This window comes from Herpailurus yagouaroundi, unplaced genomic scaffold (assembly GCF_014898765.1).
Source record: "Herpailurus yagouaroundi ecotype Mexico unplaced genomic scaffold, PumYag 164, whole genome shotgun sequence".
Classification (NCBI taxonomy): Eukaryota; Metazoa; Chordata; class Mammalia; order Carnivora; family Felidae; genus Herpailurus; species Herpailurus yagouaroundi.
The window spans coordinates 16,162,965-16,181,164 of NW_024412405.1; the positions used below are offsets into that span (position 1 = coordinate 16,162,965).

The 18,200-nt window shown below is 42.2% G+C and overlaps 1 long non-coding RNA gene across 5 annotated transcripts in view; it reads left to right on the forward strand.

Moving 5' to 3' along the window:
* The window catches only part of LOC121037794 (uncharacterized), a 63,475-nt gene that overhangs the window by 19,399 nt on the left and 25,876 nt on the right, over window positions 1-18,200 (forward strand). For all 5 annotated transcript variants that reach the window (XR_005793981.1, XR_005793980.1, XR_005793983.1 and 2 more), the window contains exons 4-5: window positions 4,788-4,846; window positions 5,883-5,971. This is a non-coding gene — a long non-coding RNA (uncharacterized LOC121037794). The remainder of the gene's footprint in view (window positions 1-4,787; window positions 4,847-5,882; window positions 5,972-18,200) is intronic.

Consider the following 18,200-nt stretch of genomic DNA (forward strand, 5'->3'; position numbering starts at 1 on the left):
GGAGGAGGGGGGAAGCCAGAAGGGATGGAAAGCAAAGACACACGAAGGATCTTTTGTAGTGATGGAAAGTTAGGGTCTTGTTAGCAGTTGTGATTTCATGGGTCTATACATTTGTGAAAACTCTTCAAAATGCAGATTTTAAGAATGTGCAGTTCATTTCTGGTGAACTATGCCTCAATAATGTTGTTAGAAAAGAAATGTTAGCATCCACCTCGGGGAGCGCAGGGAGGCCAAGTGAAAGGCCATTGGGAATCCAACACTGGAGAGAACTTGGAAGGGCTGAACAGCATGACGGAAGAGACGGTGTTCTGGATCCAGTGTCAGCAGAGGGATAGTGAAAGCCGACTGCTTCAGAAGGTTTCATAGTAACTATTTAAATGAGTAACCAAGCGATGTGAGGAGCACAGGAGTTCCCCTTTCAGTCAGGCCCTGATTTCTCAGGATCCGGAGCCTGTCTGCACAATGCTCAAGTCTGCTCCCTGGTGCTTGGGCAGAATTCTAGTTATGGGTTTGTCTTCTCTGGGAGAAATGCCCTCTCCGGCTCCTTTTCAATATGCCTGTCTTCCAGGGCACACGCTGAGTGTGGGGTCCCGGGTCATTCTCTAGACTCCTGGGCCAGCCCCCACTGCATGAAAAAAGCCCACTAGCGCCCTCATTTCAACTTCCCGAGTAGATGGCTTGTACTTGCTGCTTGAGTGTTTATTCTGCTCCAGAAAACATCTTTAGACCCATGGTAAAAGGACTTTGCCTTAGTCGTCTTTGAACAAAGCAGAACAGTTTTTACTTTTCCACTTTAAACCAGGATATGTGGGGCCCCTGGGTGGCTCAGTCGGTTAGGCATCCGACTGTGGCTCAGGTCATGATCTCACGGTTGGTGGGTTCGAGCCCTGCGTCAGGCTCTGCAGTGACAGTGAGGAGCCTGCTTGGGATTCTCTCTCTCTCCCCCTCGCTCTCTGCCCTTCCAGCCCGTTTTCACGAGCGCCCTCTCCCTCTCCATCTCTCTCAAAATAAATAAATAAACTTAAGAAAATTGTCATTATACTACATACACAGCTTTATTTCCTGCTCCTTTTTTTTTTTTTTTTAATCATTACCTTCTGGCCACTTTTCTGTGTTATTACTTGGCCTTTGTAAATATTATCTTTAATGGCTGCATAATATTTCACTGAGTGGCTGTGCCATTGTTAACCATGGCCCTATTAGCAGAGAGTTTGGAAAACAATTAGATGGGGATTTCACACAGACAGATTTCACTCAAGATATTAAAGGAGGAGGCCTGATGGGTGAAAGATCCCTTGACCTGAAGTAGGTCTCAGACTTTGCTTCAAGCTGACTTCTTAGCCGGTAACCTTAGCTTATGTCATTACTTCACCACGGCCTCTTGCTTGCTCAGCCATAAGTCCTACATCCATGTAGCTGTTTATGGTTCCTTCTAGCTTTACGACTCTGGGATTCTGTGGGGCACCTGTCTGGCTCAGTCACTGGAACATGAGACTCTTATTCTCAGGATTGTGAGTTCAAGCCCCATGTTGGGTATAGAGATTACTTAAAACCTTGAAAAAAAAAATAATCTGGGACTCTGTGATCTACTCCACTAAACTCTGTGGACTCTGTGATCTACTCCACTAAAATGCCTGATTTGGCCACCCAGGTTTCTTACCCATCCGTTCATTCTTCATATTTTCTATGGATTTGAACTGAAGTCATTTGAGTGCAATAGGCCCTCAAGAAACCTTCACTTTAACAGACCTCAGTGGGAGGAAAACCCATTTATTTTAATTCCTTCATTTACAGAAATAAGTATTTTGAAAGAGCCGACCTGTTTTCTACACATTCACTCAGGATAGTTCTAATTTATTTCATGTCACATCATTGAGAAGGCCCAAAATTAACATGAGTTTCAATGTCAACAGTGGTCTAGAAATCAGGAAACACACAAGACCAGGTGGGAAAGGACATGGTAAAAATACACATCTTACTAATATCTACAATTGAAATGAATCTTCAGGCTTGGAAGGGCTCCTCTGAATTACACGGAGCTCACTGGATTTGTCCCATACATAACAACTAACAACTTTAAATTTGCAAGATTGTACGCCTCCAAAAATAATAGGAGAGACTCCTGCCTGGCTGGCTGGAGCCCGATAAACAACTCCATTAATTAAAAGGTGCAAGTCATTAGCATATGTTACTACTGTTACTATGTACTTCTCTCTAATGTAACTTACATTTGTGCTTCTTTTGACCCTTAAAACAAACCCCAGCAGTTTCTATTTTGTATTTACTGAATAGCATTATTATAGAGTAAGGTAATCTCTTTATGTCTATTGGAGGACAAATCCAGCCTTAATAATTTTTTTTTAATTTTTTTTTCAACGTTTATTTTATTTTTGGGACAGAGAGAGACAGAGCATGAACAGGGGAGGGGCAGAGAGAGAGGGAGACACAGAATTGGAAACAGGCTCCAGGCTCCGAGCCATCAGCCCAGAGCCCGACGCGGGGCTCGAACTCACGGACCGCGAGATCGTGACCTGGCTGAAGTCGGACGCTTAACCGACTGCGCCACCCAGGCGCCCCTCCAGCCTTAATAATTTAATCACCACTTGTAGAAATTTAAGATGCAGAGTCACGTTTCAAAAGCAAAAACATTAGTGCTTAGAAATATGAAATCAGTGTACACAAATGACTATTTAACCAATATTCCCAAGTGATATTGTTATATGCTGGTTAAAAACTTCACCTAGGATATCACATAGTGGTTAGCGCATTAACAACAGAAAAGCATACCGGAAAATATAAGAGATACAAAATGATGGCACATCCTTGGTGGTCCTCCACAGAAAACAGTGAAGGATGGTGGGAAACAAAGAAAAAATATAATTTCCCCAACTGTCTTACAATTTTTAATAAAACATTTTAGCCAACTGTTTTCCTAAAATGGAACTAAATTTTAGTATAAAAATACCTTCTTTCAGTCCTCATTTTGGTGTTTTTTTCCTTTGTTTTCTTTTTTAATTGTTTACTTATTTATTATTTTGAGAAAGAGAGAATGCATGATCAGGGAGGGGCAGAGAGAGAGAGAGAGAGAAAGAGAGGATCCCCAGCAGGCTCCGTCCTGTCAGTGCAGAGCCCCATGCGGGGCTCAGTCTCATGAAACATGAGATCATGACCTGAGCCGAAATCAAGAGTCAGACGCTTACCTGATTGAACCATCCAGGCACCCCATTTTGTTTTTTTATGAAAGGTAGAAGCTTTGGAAAATTGAGCTCATTAGATTACTATGAAAGTTGGTGTACTTTCTTTCAATCCTGCAAATTATTTTAGATTAGCAGAATCCTAAGAAGATCACCAATTCATATCTTATAGAAGTTCACCACACTTTAAACAAGAGCCTTCTTAACTTTGCCAACTGAGTTTTACTTTATAAAGAAAATTACATTTGACTTGGTTTAAATGACCAGAAACAGTGAAAGTCTATTGATTTTTCAAGATAAAAAAATGTTCCAGCTGCTCTGTGGGCTTGGAAATGTCTTCATTTACCATAAAAATGCATGGTATGTCTCCTTCATTTACTGAAGATACCTTAGGGTAGGAATTCATTCAATCAGGAGAGCCATTGATCAATACGGAAGTGGATAACGCATTCATTCAGTTCATTCATTTAATATATGTATGAAGTGTTTCCTACGTGCCCGTACATTGGAGGAAAATACTAATTATCAATTCTTAGATCACAATCAGATGCTCCTGAAGAGTCACCATAAAGTCTTCATGGACACACCCCCTCTGAATTTTAATTCTCAAAAATAATTCTAGCAATTGCTTGCACACACCTAACATATCCCTCCATCTATGTCCTCAGTCATTGTTTACAGAGAGTCTCCCACCTGCAAAAGGCTGTGGCAGACTCACACATAAATAAAATCAATCCCCTACCATCCAAGTGCTTACCACCTGGCAGGCAAGGGAGACAATGTTACCAACAACAGTCCTGAAGGATAGAAAGGGCTAAGTGTGTCTGAGGATCTGCCGAAGCTCAGAGGAGGAAGAAATTACTTCTGTTCGGGGAATGGAGTATAATTACTTGTTAGATTTTCTTTCTTCCCTGATGTAGTCTAAGCTCTGTGAAATCAGGGCATGGGTGTGCCTGTCTGAGTTGAATCCTCAAGAAGGAATGCATACCTGATACATACTAGGTGTGCAAAAATATTTGTCTAATGAATGAAGTGACTTGGCATTTGACTTAGGTTGTAAAAGATTAGGATTCGGTTACATGGACAAAGGAGGTGGTAGGGGGCATTCCTGATGAGGGGAGTGTGAATTGGAGGGGAAGTGCAGGTGCATAGCACAGCTTTACATTTCCAGGTTGAATTAGTCAGGGTAATTAACATGAGGTGCTGCAGTAGAAAAATCCCAATTCTCAAAGGCTTAATACAATAATGTTTTATTTCTCTCTCAGGTCAGCACTTAACGCGGGTTGGGCAGCCCTCCCTCCTTATTTTGCAGCTTCACCATGTGGAATACATGGCCTCCAAGGTTGCCATAGAGGGGAAACAAAGGGATGGAGGGGACGTGCAGGTGCCTCGAGCAGGTGCCTTGGCCTTTGCTCACGGTCAATTAGAACTAATCCTGTGGCCAATCTAACTGCAAGGGAGGCTGGGAATGTGGGGCAAGAAAGAGAATATTTGGCGAGCACTATCTCTCTGCCACTGAAGTGTATGTTTATTTGTATATCACCTGTGTGTGTTTTCATTTGTATAATTTTCATTTGCCCCCATTTCCTCTAGGCTTTTCCAGATCACAGATGAAAACCTCTTACTTCCTTTGTCACTCCCATAGACTAAAGGTAAGTGCTGTATCCTATGTAGCTGCTTAATAAATGCTGCTGATAATAATGATTACATTCAAGTCTCACACTGTGCACATGAATAATCCGAATTTTATTCATAAATACAAGAGATGGAGTGTAATCATTTATTTGATTATAATGTATTTGAATTGGAAATTTGACGTTAAGAGGTTTTCATTTCGAGCTAACCAAAAAGGAGACTTCTGCCTAATGTTTCTATCTAGTCAAGCTTTCTGTGCCTCAGTTTCCTCATCTGAGAAATGGGATTATGAGACTCATCGATAAGATTCTTTGTTTCCTCCAATAACCCTAATGCTCTGATCAAGGATGAACCACATAAGGATTAAATACTTGACTTTCATACATTACACATAATTACACATATATGTTACATGTGTGAAAGCAATTGCTAGAATTATTTTTGAGAATTAAAATTCAGAGGGGTTGTGTCCAGGAAGGCTTTACAGCAGGAAGGTGTAATGGGCACCTTGTATGTGGTCTTTGATGTATTCCTAACATTTATTTCTTTAATTTTGTTTTTTTGTTTCCTGTGAGAATGGAAAATGAGTTGGGATTAGTCAGAAGAGTAGTGTTTGATTGTCTGAGAAGGAAATAAAACAGAGGGAGTTGGGTAAAGATTGCTATGAATTTTAAACTAAAAAAAAAAAAATGGGAATAGGTCAAGCTGAATTCATTCTGGATTTGAATTAGGCATAATTTAGCCGAGCATCAGAAAAAACGTGTACAAATAAACAAAACCTCGTGTGAATTCTTTGAAAATGCTAGGGTCTTGGACTCAGGGCAAATTTGTAGTTAAAAAGAAATCTTGGTGGCAAATACCCTCTGGCCGTCAGGCATGGGACTATTTCTCTCCATCAGTCTTTCTCCACCCTCAGGGCGAAGATACAGTGGGCTCCCAACCCCAGGGATTCTGATTCTGTAGGTCTGGGGTGGGACCTGAGAATCTGCATTTATAACATATGCTATTGATGCTGCTGGCCTGAGGGCTAAACTTTGCGAACCACTGTTTTAGCTCCTTCTTTGTGAAGATGACTCAAGGAGGGAGAGGAGGAGAAGCCACAGCCCATCAATGTCTCTGGGCATCACACCCTACTTGGCTGGGTAAGATCACACTCTGCGGGCTGGGGTAGCATCCACTCAGCACATCTTGCTAATTTAATTTCTGGAATGGAAATGGGATCAGGGGGAGGACGGATATTTGCATCGCTTGCAGACAGAGTCAATTGAGGTGATCATTTTAGGTTCCAGTTCTTTCACAGAATTTGAGGTCTGAGAGGGAGGTTACAAATGCTTTGAGAGGAAATACACTGTGAGAGAGGCAACCTAAACTCAGTTTATTCCATTTGGTTTGTCAGTGGAGTGAGGGATATTATAGCTACATACGGGTCTCATGGTCAACACAGCACTTGCATTGACCAGGTCAACATTCTGTAGGACAGTGATTTTTTTTTTAATTTTTTAAAAGTTTATTTATTTATTTATTTTGAGAGAGACAGAGAGAGCAAGCGGGGTAGGGGCAGAGAGAGAGAGGGAGAGAGAAAACCCCAAGCAGGGTCCACATTGTCAGCGCAGAGCCCGATGTGGGGCTTGAACTCATGAACAATGAGATCACGACCTGAGCCGAAACCAAGAGTCAGACACTGAACCGACTGAGCCACCCAGGCACCCCTGTAGGGCAGTGATTTAAAACATAGCTTGATGTAAGTTTTGTAAAACTCATATAGAGACTCTTTCATGTGTCCAAATCAAAAATACCTGGATCGGAAGGGACAAGTTAGTAGCTGAGATAAGTTTGTCCAAGGGAGCTTGTCAAAGTCAGTCTCTCAGATGGCTAAACCAGAAAAAAGAATCTCCAAATTGCTAAATCAGTCACTGTGCACAGAGGAATCTTTCGTCCTATGTATTAGTGAGTCTCCTTTTACTATCAACAAAGAGCAACTACTTAGTAATTTTTATTAATAGAGTTTCTGTACATACAATACCACTTTCAAGTCTGATATCATATTACACAAGTGCCTTGTAAAGTAGGTAATAAATGCTCAAATTATAAGGAATGTAGAAATGCTAAGGCAGCCTTGCAAATTGGCATGAAAATAAATCAGGCCGTAGAAAGTTTTAATCACCTTTCCACACACTAGGAGGTTCACATGGAATAAAATAATAAAAACTATCATTTTTTACCTGCCTGGCACAAGTTGCTACTCTCTAAGGGTTTAGTGGGCACATGTTCAGAAGCTAGGCAAGAGCACATTGCCACAGATTAGTTTCTTAGGGAGAAAGTAGAGGTTGAACACATGTCACTCCCCCACCCCCCTCCCGCTGGAGCTATTGTGGATATTAGCTGGTCTAACACCGTGCCTATAACTTCCTTCTCTAGGCTGTATGAGAAACTTACTGACAAAGAGGATATTTCAATAGAATCCTGAGAAATATTCAGGGCAAGATTCCAAACTCCACGCACGGTTGGGCTTTTAAGAACACTGCTTATTGGTGATGATTCTTAAGCACAGTGCCTCTGACTTTCTATCTTTGTTCTGATCTTCCAGGAAATTAGAGGGGACACACACACACACACACACACACACACACACACTCCTTCATTCTTCAGTATAGGCATATATCTGGATTGGGCAAAGACTTCTTACCCTTACTTTAAGGGAATCACAGTACATAATTAATGCAAGTGATTCTTTCACAGAAATTCTATGAGGTTCTTGGCACCTAGCCCTTGAACAGTACTTCCTGTCCACTAATTTCCTTCTTCACACCCGCCTCTAGACCTGACTTTACCAGTCTTGTGTATTTGTCTTGAACTGCTGGGTCCCGCCATACCTTGCTTTAAGCCCAGTAACCCTGTAATTCCTATAAAAAGTTTGGCAGTCATTCCCCACTTCTCAGCAAGACTTAATAACAGTGATCTTCAGGAAGGTCTCATAATACTAGGTCATCATTATTTGTATAATATATGCTATTAAGAATTATCACAAATAATGGAAACTAAACTGCACTTGTAAAAATAAAGAAACAAAGTACACGCTGTGGTGTGGCTGTCCAGAATGATTCTCCCAGGCACAGGGGTGAATTAGTTAAGGGTGAAATGAGTGTAATGAGAAACCTATAGTCAAGTTTCACTTGTGTGTTGCAAGCAGTAGTTTGGGTTTGTTGAACTTTGCTTTGGTTTTTACCCACTGATACTTAAATATAATATTATGCCATTTTAAATAGATGATATCTTAATAAACTGCACCCATATGCATAACACTCTGGCTAGTCGACATTATCTAATTTCCCCAGAATAAGAGAATAGTGGATGGCAGGGGTGCAAAAAGGCAATCTGAGTAATCATGAGGAAAAAACCCCAGATTTCTGAACTACAAGATGAGAAGCATCAGAATACAGCCACGGGACAAGTTTCACCAATAATATTAATCATGGCCGCCACTCACTGAGTGCTACCCAAGGACCATTTTGTGGTTGAGGAAACAGAGGTACAGAATAGATGGCTTGTCTGAGGTCACATAGTCATTGGTGGAGCCGAGGTGTGGACACAGGTCTGAATCTGAAGCTTTGCTGTTAATCCACAGCACTGTGCTCTCTCTCCGTAGAAAAATGAAAATCCAGTCTCTGGAAGCCAGGGGGGTTGGTGCAATGGTGACTGGGCTGCCCCTCTCTTCTGCTACAGGTTTCAGGCCAATGTCCCGACCCTCCTGGCCACACAAAAGCCCAACCAGGGACTCAATGCTCTGTGTCTCAGCAAAGGAATTTGGGAGGTTTTCCACGGTTTTTCTCGGAGTATCTCCTTACCAATTTGAAACATGGGATCTCCACTCGCTAGGGCTAGCCCTCAATTAAGGGTTAGAGAAAAGAGAGACATGCCAGTCTCGGCCACCGCTGCCTGTCAGACAGGCTTAGTCACCCTATAAAGGCTGGTGGTGAGAACGCGCTAATGCTCTGATGGCGTTACAAGGCTCGGGACGGGGTTCACAGAAGTGGTCTTTGTTCTCATCAACCAAAGAAAGAACAGAAAGGAGTTCTAGTTTGTTCAAATTCCTGCTGTCCCCAAAGCTGTATCTCAAGCATATGTACATGGAGGGCTAGGACCGGCCTTGTCAAGATACTTGGAGGGTTACTCAAGCCCTGAGGTGATGCTCAAACCAGACTTCTTTGGGGAGAGGCTGGCAGAGAATATGGAATAAGGCTAACCTCAGGTGCTCCCTCCAACTCCACACGTCTCCTGCTCACTGCCGAGGAGAACTGCAAACATGGAGCAGATTTCCACATGCTAGGCCCATGGGGTGGGGGCCGGGGGTTGCAGTAGACCCTGGATGCTTCCTTTCTTCTTTTGCAATAATGCAGAAAGCTATGTAATAGCTAAATACTCTCAGGAGCACTCTGGCCCTGCCCAACGTTACCTGGCCAAGATAGCATGATTCACCCTGGCTGAGGTAGCATCAGGTGTAAAGGGTCAGTGGCCCCCCCAGACTCCCACTTTCGGGAGTGCCCCGCCCTCCAACAGTGGCTGCTTACACTCCTTCATTTCTCAGACTCCAGGACGTCTTATGGATGCTTTACGGTGAAGCTACTGCTAACTGAAGGAATGCCCCTTGTATTTTCCTACAAAATTCCCAGCACTTTTTACCTCTCTAGGCACCATCGGAAGTGATTACCATTCTTTTTGCACTGATTCGTCATCAAGGTTGACAGAAGCACCTTTTTCACCTTTTATGAATGAACTCATCCTCCTCCTGTCCTACCTTAGACGTCCTTAGATGCCTTGTAACTCATTGCCAGGCTTCCACCATCAATTGTACCGAAGATGTCCCTCTTTGACTAGCCCTTTGATTGTGCTCCTGCCTCCTCAGAACCTGTCAGAAGACTTTTATTTTCTGCTCTCAGCAAGTGACACTTAGGATCACAGGCCCTTCACTTAAGCTGGTTATCATTACGCACCCATTGCTTGCTTTTTTCTCCCATCTGTTAGTACCAAACACCCTGCCTTCATGAAATCCTATTCTTTATTTTAAAAACAGTTAAATCAATAAATAGGATAAGAAATAGCTCTTCTCTATAGCAGAATGCTGATTAATAAACGAGGGAGGAATGATTGAAGTAGAAAATTACCACTTGGCAAACGCCACAGTAATAACTATTGTAGGCAAGAATCAAGGGTGGATAATAAAATTAATGGGCATAAGTATAATGAGAAACAGAATATTTGCATAATCTCAGTGTTTTCCCATAAGAAGCTCATTCATTACAAAGGGAAAATGGTAGCCTTTCTGTGGAGAAACTCAGGTGCCACCAGAACCAAGTGATGAAAATGAACGCCACCAGAATGAGACACGCTGACATTATGTGCTTGATAGGGGCACAACACGCTTCAGTGGAATTCTTGCCAAAAGAGGACACAGTGCAAATCTAATCAAGAGGATACATCAGAAAGATTCCAACTGAGGAATATTCTAGAAAATAATGGGGCAGTGCTCTTCAGAAGTGCCAAGGTCATGAAAGGCAAAGAAAGACTGATGAACAGATTCAGATTACAAGTAAGGAAACATGACAACTAAATACAATGTGTGGTCCTGTATTGTATCCTAGATCAGACAATGGCTGTTAATGGAACAGTTGGTGAAATCTGAATGTCTGTAGACCAGTTAATAGTATGGTAACCATGTTCACGTTCTGGTTTTGATCATTGTTCTGTGGTTATGTAGGATGTTAACCTATGAAGATGAGTGAATGTATACAATGGAATATTACTCAACCATCAAAATTATGAAATCTTGCCACTTGCAATGACATGGATGGAGCTAGAATGTATTATGTTAAGCAAAACAACTCAGTCAGAGAAAGAGAAACACCATATGATTTCACTCACTTGGAATTTAAGAAACAAAACAGATGAACATAGGAGAAAGAAAAAAAGAGGGAAGCAAGCCATAAGAAAGACTCTTAACTATAGAGAACAAACCAAGGGTCAATGGAAGAAGGTAGGTGGGAGGATGGTCTAAATGGGTGATGGGTATGAAGGGGGCCACTTGTTGTAATGAGCACTTGGTGTTCTATGTAACTGAGGAATCACTAAATCCTACTCCTCAAACCAACATTACACTATATGTTAACGAACTAGAATTTAAGTAAAAACCTGAAACAGGAACAAAACAATTTTTTAATGAAGAAAGATTTAGTGAAAGACATAGGAATTGTTTTGCTGTATTTGCAACTTTTTTTGGAAGTCAGAAATTATTGACAATTAAAGGTTAAACATGTTTTTAAACTTTCTCTAACAACCAATTTAAGTGTCATTTCCCTAAAACCTGCTATGTAAACTTTAGGCAGTCAGATCACATGCACAACCACTGTGGCAGAGTGTACATTCAGGCTGGCTAGTGAGTGAAGAGCTATTAGTTCGACAAACATTTATTGAGCACCTACTATGCCCCAGTACTTACATTAGGTACTGGGACTTCATGGTTGAGTGCATTCAGTTATGCTTATATGCCCTGTTTCCCTGCTTATATGGAAAATTCCTAGAAGATTAAATTAGTATTTCTTTGTACATTTCCACAAGATGCCTGGAACAGTGCCATTTACATAAGAGCCCTTTGGTAAAAACATCTTCAATAACTGGATGGCTATTTCTGTTACTCCTTTCTGCCCGTAAACATGGAGGGTTGGTTACCAACCGATCTCATTGTCCACTTAAAGGCAGGCTCTACCCGGCCGTCTCCCTGTGTCAAGCTGTCCTGGCTGTTTCTCTGTACCGTAAGCCTCAGGTTTTAGCCATGTTTCCACCAATGTCTTCCTTTTGCTCTCTCTTTCTGCTGATAGCTCCGTGGGAGCACGTCTTTGTCCCTGTGATACCAGGGGCTGTGGAAACACCGATGAAAAGATTTGCCGCAACTGTTGGCAAATCACTTGACCTTGTGCCTCCTTTGCTCAGCCTCTAAAATGGGAATCCTGATCAAGATTTGTCAAGGGCTGTGACATCCTTCTTTCCCAAGTCGAAGTGCAAATTATCGCTAATTAAGAGCTACTTGAGCGAGTCTGCTCCTGGGGAAAGGCAGGCCTGTTTTGACCGTTCAGTCAGAGAAAGCTTCTTGTGCTTGAGATGCTTTTAGTCACGCTTTCTCCTGGGTAAATCATAGCTGGCAAAAGTCTTGTTTGTTCCTAAGAAAATGTATCCGGAAAGGAAACAAAATCATATCCCAGAACCCCACCTTGGCAACTGCTCTCTTTCAAAGGATCAAAATCCTCAGGATACATCGAGTATATTATACCTATGCCTCTAGCAATTTTATGGTAGTCTGGAAAACATAAATAGGAATAAAGATCAGCTATTTTTGAACAATACAGGAATACATTTGTCATCTTCCAGATTCAATTGCAAAGAAAAGATGTGCCATTCTAAGGGCATTTGGGGCGAAGAGACCAGTACCCCCTCCCGCCTTTCTTCCCTAATGCTGAATTTGCCCTTGCGATGAAGTCCGCTGTTTGTAGGAAAGCCAGTCTGTTTATTGCACACCTGCACCCCTCAAGCCATAATTCTCAATGGCATTTTAGCGCCTCTGTTATTGTCTATACTAGAGGGCTCAGTGTGCAAATATGAATCTGCTACTTCATATGGGATGGCTTATAGAAGGGTCCCGGTATTGGCAGCTTAGGAATAGTTAACTAGTGCCTTAACCAAGAGATCGGTATGGAATCGCACATCCTAAGCAAACAGGCGAGGGTTTGGAATGAAGAAGGGCACACATTTTAGAACAGCTTGTCAACTACTGTGCTTATAGCAGCTGCAGCAAGACCTGCACGGAGGCTAAAGCAAGCCAGAAGACACAGGCAAGCATGCATGAGGTGATGGCATTGTTGCCGTGTGCCAGAATTCAAAGCAGGCCGGGGCACGTTACTGCGGTGGGAAAGCTATCTGTTACCATTCCGAATACATATTCAAAGATGAGTATTTCAGGAGATGTAACAGAAAAGGAAAAATCCAAAGATTTTGTGACTCAGGAAGGGCACAGAGAGAGGACTCCCTAAGGACTGGAAACTAAATAGAAATATGCATGCTGTGGCTGCCGATAATAGAGACTCAGGCTGTGAGAGGGGGCTAGCTAGTTTAGATGGATGGCATTCAGCATATTTAGTATGGGCAAGAGTGATAGAAAAATAATCTGTTTAACACCCCGGGTGGAGGCCGAGGTGCTACAGATGCGGCTGGATACAGGATCAGCAGTATCCCTCATCATATGGCAGGAATGTGGAATATCCCTCAGACGTGTTAAATTGATGGAGACAGACCAGCTAAGGATGCATATTTAAGAAAAGAAAAAAAAAAAAAAAAGAGAATCTCCTTAAGTAACTGTAAAAAAACATCAGGATCTAGCATCAAATACATATGCCCAGTAGAATGCTGGCTCCAAACATTTTGTTCCCGTGAATAACTCCTTAAAATTCAGCTAAGCTGGCACTATTTTAGCATACTTCACTTACCCCCACCGACCAATCGACCAATAGCTGGACAGCCAAGCAGCTTTTGAACATGGATCTGAAATATCCTAAATAGAGTGGACACAGGAGTTTAAGCTGACTGAAAATACACATGGTTCCATTGGGGGCACAGATTGTATATTATGCCATCTGGCCCGAAATAAAAAAATTACTTGAAGAATTAAAGGTCGCTCTAAAAGGTCTCACGGGAAACGGAGAGTTGGACTTTTTCTTTCTGTTAATAAAGCTTGATAATGCTATCGTTTGTATGTCGGAGCAGATCTTGGAACTTTTAAGTGGAAAATCTGACAGCTCAACGTGGACCCAGACTGGTTTCCTTGCAGAGGTAGGGAGGTTATCGGGAACACTGCTGCCGGCATTGGGCTCCAGCACTCCCTAGCTATCTGGCTGTGGAGTATTTGGGGGCATTTCTCTGCATCTCAGGTGCCTTGTCTCCATCTGCAAATCGAAGAAAACGCCAGCAGACCGTCCCACCTCCTAATGGTGTGAAAGCCAAAGTGCGAGAACATCTGTAGAAGAAGCACTTGGTAAATTGCAAAACACCGTACAAATGAAGAGCTTCCATGAAAACACCCTTAGGTTGACAGAAAACACGTAGCTTCAGATAGACGTTGAAAAAAGACTACAGTGGTTTTGGAAGCCTCTACAGCGTGAAGCTGCACAACAGTGATTAAGAACCAACCTACAAAGTAACCTTCACGGTGCACACAACTTCATGCAGAAGGCGCACAGGAGGGGAATGTAACTGGCAAGAAAACTTTAGAGAAGAGAATAAACATTTTAAAACTTTTATTACATTTAAATAAATTAAATAAATAAGTTACATTTATTACTTAAAACATTTTAAAACATTTTTATGTCTGTAATGCCTTACAAACTTAATGTGAATCATTAATAGCCTGCCTTCCTTTCACACCGTCTATGAGATACTTGACTCTCCGTAACAGACTGTTCGTTCATTCTGCACAACAGAAGGTCGGAAAGTCACCACAGTTGATTCTTTCAGTTGAGTTGATTCCAACTTCCCCAGAAAGGGAAACAATGAAGTTTGAAGAAGCTCAGTATTTATTCACTCAGGGCCGTGACATCACTCACTGCTCCCCCAATCAATGTGCAGTAGAGAAATTTTCCCAAAGCAGTGTTTGCTCAGGTTCCAAAGATTCATTTGTATTTTTCTAGAGTCTGGTAATTAAACTGCAAAGATCCCTTCTGTCCCAAGGATGCTTCTTGACATTCAGAAAGTGATTATAAAGAAAATTTGGTTAGTAGCTGTGGGGTTGTATCAAAGGTGCAATTGGTTAGAAACTGTATAGATTCTGCTGTTTTCATTCTCACTGAGTTCCTGTTGCTGGAGTGGCTTAATTAGAAAAAACCCAATCTTTAACATAGGAGAATAATACACAGAGAGCCTGGGTCTAGCTTGAGGACACAAATTCTTCAGAACAGACCACTTCTGGACAAGGACCTCTGTGATAGGTATCTATGGAGAAAAGGATACATGTTGGCCCTGTTTCTATACCATTAATTCAAGTGAAAAAAATCACATGAGAGGAAGGTGCTTGGGAATCAGTTCACTAACAATAATGAAAGGAGAGTCATCATACTGGGACTTCAGCAACGGTAAGAATTGATATTTAAACATAAACTAAGAGTTAATAGTTAATAGACGTATCTACATTTATGTAACACCTTGCAGTTTATAAAGTGATTTCACATAGCTCAATGGATTCTCATGTGGAGGAAGACAGGCCTGGGAGGACTGACGTAGATTCAAAATCCTCTCCCACTAAATAGCTGCATGGCATGAGCAAGACATTTAACATCTCTGAGCTTCAGTTTCCTCATCTGTGAGAAGGTGATAATATTAGCCTTGGATGCCATTTTGTGGGCTAATGTTTCTAATACCCCCCAGAACAGGTGTAGGTGTTAATTTTCCTCTCCGTATGTGAACGTTGATGCGTTTAGACAGCCTTTTGGAACTGAACTTGAATGAATCAATGGGCAAAACTCTACTGGGAGTTTTGGTGGTTTCATTGACCAAACAGACAGTACAGTCCTAAAGCAAAGCATAGAGTTAGACCCCGGACAAATTATGAATGGCTTTTTCTCTCTTCGAGCAATGCACTAATGGCAGACATTAATTTTAATGAATGCAGTGCAAGCTCATTTGGGAAGGGTCTGTAACCCAAAGCTCGATCAGTGGCTGGAGCCAGTCAGTGCCCAATAAACGTTTGTTGAACACATGAATGAATAAATGCCTCCCAAATCCTGATGTCTTTTCTCCTCCCTACTCTTTTTGGCCAGTTTTGGACATTCCTATAATTTACACCCATAGCTTTAAAATATTTTTTTCCCATGGGTTTTTTTTCACTTCCTTGCAAGAAGTCGAGAGATCTCCCTCATGTAAGCCCACCATGAACTGGTTGGTTACTTAATTTTTTGTAGCTGTTCTCAGTACAGAACAACTGTTCTCTACAGATGAGCATTCCGCTTGGTCCCCTGCCCTTGGGAGCTTCAAGGGATGTGATTCCCTCTGTAGAGTTTCTGGCATGATCAGATGGATCATCTCTCCTTCCTCTGGTTCATGCCACAGACACAGTCCTTCCTTGGTGGAGACCTGGTCCAGGTGGTTGCTGGCCCGACCGACTTTTGATTCAGCACTGTTTCACCAGGAGAATCATTTGGGCTTGTTTTCTCAGTTAACTCTAACAGTTACCCGGGGAGTGACAGCTCCTTTAATGCCACTTCTTATTTCCCACAGTTCAATTTTAAAAATCAAGGGAAAGTGATATTTGTATGTCAAACGTACTCATGACCCTGGTTGTTTTTGACATGTACTTCAGGGATGGAGTTGGGGGTGGGGAGAGTAGCACACTAGTAAAGGAAATAAGTCTTATAGCAACCTCTTTCACTGATTGCCACCCACTATCAAAACAGAAGAAATGACCATTTATTTTATTTTTTATTTTTTTTAACGTTTATTTTTGAGACAGAGAGAGACAGAGAGAGACAGAGCATGAACAGGGGAGGGGCAGAGAGAGAGGGAGACACAGAATCTGAAACAGGCTCCAGGCTCTGAGCTGTCAGCACAGAGCCCGATGTGGGGCTCGAACTCACGAACTGTGAGATCATGACCTGAGCCGAAGTCAGACTCCTAACCGACTGAGCCACCCAGGCGCCCCAAGAAATGACCATTTAAACAATAGAACATAATTTCAAAAAAATCAAGAACCTGTAGAGTGATAATAGGAAATCTTCAGTTTTTCAGTGCTAATAGCCTGTCTTCAGTATGAGAAGATTTCAGTACAATTCAATAGATGTCAGAAAGATGGAGGAACGTAAACCTGGGTTTTTGCCACATCATAGGACACAGGTCAGGCCGTTAGTATTTTAAAGGGGTTTTGTATTTATCATTTCATTTACATGTCTTGTCATAGGTCTGAGTTTACAGGTGTTGCTGCTTTGCACACATTTTCAGATTGAGAAAATGCAAAGCGACAGCCTCTTGACATTCTACCTTCCTGGCTGTGTGTGAAAGGGTTCCTTGAAAAATCAACAACTAAAAAAACCAATTGGCCCAGGCATTTTTAGAGCAAAGATCAGAACAAGCGTCGCTTTTTTCTTTTCTTTTCCCTTTGAGGTTTGCATAGGATTCAATAATTTAAAATTGACAAAGGTGCTGCCTCATAGACCCAATGATACCACGGCCTTTGGGGTTTTGGAAAAAAGCAAATAGAAGGAAACTTTTTCCTAAAATGTAGGCTTGCAAAAGAGGAATCAATGTGTAGTCCAAAGATGCTCTACATAAAACCCCGCCAGAAGTCTCAGCATTGTGATCAGTTAAGGATAACAATTTTAAATATATTTAAAAGGTCATAGCTCATCTTAAGGCCAGTACCTGGTAATTGATAAGCTGCAGAATTCACTGTCTTTAAACCATCCTTGCCAGTATAGTTCAGATGAGCCCTAAGGAAGTTATTATAGCCAGTCGGAGAAGAAATGCATGTATTTAAAATACATTAAGTATTGTTATGCAGCCGGTCACTGCATATTTCAACGAAATAAAATGCTTTCAGAAACTGCCTGAACCGTGCTTGGGGTTCTGCCTAGCACGGTGTCTGATACTCAGTAAATAGGTAATGAATGAAATAAGTCTTTGCTAATCTTGATTTTAAAAAAGAAAAGAGAAGAGAAGAGAAGAGAAGAGAAGAGAAGAGAAGAGAAGAAAGAAAGAAAGAAAGAAAGAAAAGAAAGAAAGAAAGAAAGAAACTAAAGCCTACAGAGCTGTTACACCTCTGAGCGAGTGGAAATCCACAGGGCAAACGAAAGGGTCTCCATGTGGGGCCCTGACCGTGCTGTAGGCTAAAGAGGCTGGTACTTAAGGTTGAAGAGGCGAAACGCACCGAGCCAGCAGGTTACCCTGTTGCCTGCTCAGAGCTCCGGCTGACCTAAAGTAACACTCCTCAGCTCAAGTTCAGAATCTGTGAGCAAGGGCTGGGTGCGGGATAGAATTTCCACCTCAATTTTTGGCCGGCACAACTGACTTTTGTACATTCCACTCCGGGACTCCTCCCCGAGCCCCGAGCTTTGTGCAGACTCTTCTTAAGTTACCCGGAGTTGGAGCAAAAGGGTATCTCAGACGGGGCTGAGATGATTTCCCTGCTTAGGCGCTCTCAGTTTCCTTTCTTTTCTCCCCCTCTCCCTTCCTCCCCGGGGAAGTGAAATGCTGAGAAGGAAATTCTAGGGTGACGCTGCGGGTCCGGGACTGCAGAGCCGCAGAGCCGAGGTTTGACGACGCCTGTGTGCGGGCCGCGGCGCGGGC